The 3,526-nt window shown below is 46.4% G+C and overlaps 1 pseudogene; it reads left to right on the top strand.

The window, feature by feature from the left end:
• Positions 1–850: 850 nt before the first annotated feature.
• On the top strand, positions 851–3,526 carry LOC142165890 (uncharacterized; annotated as a pseudogene).

A 3,526-nucleotide genomic window follows, 5' to 3' on the forward strand; every position in this document is an offset into this window, starting at 1 on the left:
TTCCTGTCCTCTATATGTTAATCATTATCATTAGCTTGATTCCTACTTTTTTGACCCGTGCTCGCAATTGCTTATAGTTTGGACTTGCATTTTGGAATAATATTGAGTGCATGCATGCGTTGATTGGGTTCCATTCTTTGACTTTCTTTTGAATGTTCTGTTGTAGCATATGGAATTATCTTGGTCCCTCTAATGGGACGTACACCAATGCTTTTAATTGAAAGAAACGTGCTGTTGAAGATTATTAATGTTTGAAATTCGTAATTGCTAGAGGAGTTTATGTTTTCTGGATATTCAGGTTATAATCATTTTCACTATTTATATATGTTTAACATTTTACTGATGAAATCAATTTGATTTTCTGAAGTCGATATGGTTTTCTCTTTAACATTTTGGCTTACAAAAAGAAAAAGAAAACAAGGGTCATTGCCCTTTATTGATTTTCATATCAAGCTTTATTTAATTTCATTTGAAGAGAGGCGCATGGTCAAGTGAGTTCATGTCCCCGGGGCGTGCGGGGGGTGGGTCGGGAGGTAGAGCGGGGGCTAGGAGGTGGGTTGGGATGTAAGGGAGGTAAAGGGAACGAGGGTGTCCACCGATTGAGAATTGGGTCATGGAACACAGGTTCATTGACAGGCAAATCTATAAAGCTGACGAAGATCCTCAAGAAGAGGAGGGTCAATATAGCGTGTGTCCAGGAGACAAGGTGGGCAGGGTCGAGTGCGAGGGGGCGGATGGGTATAAACTTTGGAACTCTGGAACCCAGAAGGGTAAGAATGGAGTGGGTATATTGGTGGATAGGGAACTTAGAGAGTATGTTGTTGAGGTTAGACGAGTGAATGATAGATTGATGAGTATTAAGTTGGTAGTTGGTCAGTGCACCATAAACGTCGTTAGTGCCTATGCGCCTCATATGGGCCTCGATGAGGAGGTTAAACGACGCTTTTGGGAGGGGTTTGATGAGATTATACAGCAGGTACCACCTAATGAGAAGTTATTCATAGGAGGGGATTTCAATGGCCATATTGGGTCGAACGCAGGTGTGTATGACGCAGTGCATGGAGGCTTCGGTTTTGGGGAGAGGAACGAAGGAGGAACCTCGTTACTGGACTTCGCTAAGGCTTTTGGGTAGGTGGTTGCTAACTCTTGCTTTCCGAAGAGGGAGGGGCATTTGGTTACTTTTCAAAATGCGGTGGCGAAGACTCAAATTGACTATCTCCTCCTCAGGAGGCGCGACAGAGGCTTGTGCAAGGACTGTAAGGTGATTCCAGGTGAGATACTTGTGACGCAACATAAGCTCTTGGTGATGGACGTTGGTATTATAGTGAAGAGGAGGAAAATGTCGGGTCGAGGAAGACCGAGAATCAGGTGGGGAATCTTAACTAAGGACAAAGCTCAAGAGTTGGAAGGGCGGTTGTCGGTTATGGGAGCTTGGAGGAGCAGTGGTGACGCGAACTCTATGTGGTCAACGACAGCAAACTGTATAAGAGAGGCTGCGAGAGAGGTGTTAGGGGTCTCAACGGGTGTCTCCGGCAGGCACAAAGGAGAATGGTGGTGGAATAAAGTGGTACAAGGTAAAGTGAAAGCCAAAAAGGAGGCGTACCGGGCGTTAGGGGGAGCATAGGCGAGGGGGAGAGGCGAGCGTGCATGGAGAGGTATAAGGTAGCTAGGAAGGAAGCGAAGATGGCGGTCACGGAGGCTAAGACTGCGGCTTATAGTCATATATACGAGGAACTAGGAAAAAAAGGAGGGGAGAATAAGTTATTTAAGCTGGCCAAGCTGAGAGAGAGGAAAGCTCGAGATTTAGACCGAGTGAGATGCGTCAAGGACGACGATGGGAGAGTATTGATGGAAGATTCTCAGATTAAGAGGAGATGACAAACTTATTTTCAGAAACTTCTTAATGAAGTAGGGGATCGGGATATTGTGCTCGGTGAATTGGAGCATTCCGAGAGTTACGCTGACTCTGGGTACTGCAGGCGCATCAAGGTTGAGGAGGTCGTGGGAGCTATGAGTAAGATGAGTAGGGGCAAAGCGACCGGGCCTGACGAGATTCCGGTAGAATTTTGGAAGTGTGTGGGGAAAACAGGTTTGGAGTGGTTGACTAGGTTGTTGAATGTTATTTTTAAGGCGAAGAGGATACCAGATGAGTGGAGGTGGAGTACGGTGGTCCCACTGTATAAGAACAAAGGTGATATCCAGAGCTGTAACAATTATAGGGGTATCAAATTACTAAGTCATACTATGAAAGTATGGGAGAGGGTAGTTGAAGCAAGGTTGAGGATGACGGTATCCGTCTCTGACAACCAATTTGGTTTCATGCCGGGTCGTTCTACTACAGAAGCTATACACCTTGTTAGGAGGTTGGTTGAACAGTACAGAGATAAGAAGAAAGATCTGCACATGGTGTTTATTGACCTAGAAAAAGCGTATGACAAGGTTCCTAGAGAAGTTCTCTGGAGAAGCTTGAAGGCAAAAGGTGTGTTGGTTCCCTACATTATGGCGATTAAGGACATGTATGATGGGGCAAAGACTCGGGTTAGGACAGTGGGAGGCGACTCTGAGGATTTTCCGGTTGTTATGGGGTTACACCAAGGTTCTGCACTCAGTCCATTCCTATTCGCCCGGGTGATGGATGCGTTAACACATCACATTCAAGGGGATGTGCCATGGTGCATGCTATTCGCTGATGACATAGTTCTAATTGATGAGACGCGAACCGGTGTTAACGAGAAGCTGGAGGTTTGGAGACAAGCTCTTGAATCTAAGGGTTTCAAGCTTAGCAGGACAAAGACGGAATACCTGGAGTGTAAGTTCAGCGCTGAGCAGAGGGAAGTGGGCGTGGATGTGAGGCTTGAATCACAGGTCATCCAAAGTAGAGACAGCTTCAAGTACCTTGGGTCGGTTATCCAGGGGGGAGGGGAGATCGACGAGGATGTTACGCACCGTATCGGAGTAGGATGGATGAAGTGGAGGTTAGCATTTGGAGTATTGTGTGACAAAAGAGTGTCACTGACACTCAAAGGTAAGTTTTATAAAGCGGTGGTTAGGCCGGTCATGATGTATGGGGTTGAGTGTTGGCCGGTTAAGAAATCACATATCTAGAAGATGAAGGTAGCAGAAATGAGGATGTTGAGGTGGATGTGCGGGCATAGTAGGATGGATAAGATTAGGAATGATGATATTCGAGAGAAGGTGTGCGTGGCTCCCATTGATGACAAGATGCGGGAAGCAAGGCTCAGGTAGTTCGGGCACGTTCAGAGGAGAAGCCCAGATGCTCCGGTAAGGAGGTGTGAACGGCTGGTTGTGGAGGGCTCGAGAAGAGGTAGAGGGCGGCCTAAGAAGTATTGGAGGGAGGTGATTAGGCAGGATATGGCGATGCTTCAGATTTCCGAGGACATGGCACTTGATAGGAATATGTGGAGGTCGAGTATTAAGGTTGTAGGCTAGGAGGTAGCTGAGTATTGTCTTATGTCATAACTTTGGGGGACTAGTTTGGTAAGGATACTATTTTGCTTTTGCTTGG

This window comes from Nicotiana tabacum, chromosome 11 (assembly GCF_000715075.1).
Source record: "Nicotiana tabacum cultivar K326 chromosome 11, ASM71507v2, whole genome shotgun sequence".
NCBI classification, from domain to species: Eukaryota; Viridiplantae; Streptophyta; class Magnoliopsida; order Solanales; family Solanaceae; genus Nicotiana; species Nicotiana tabacum.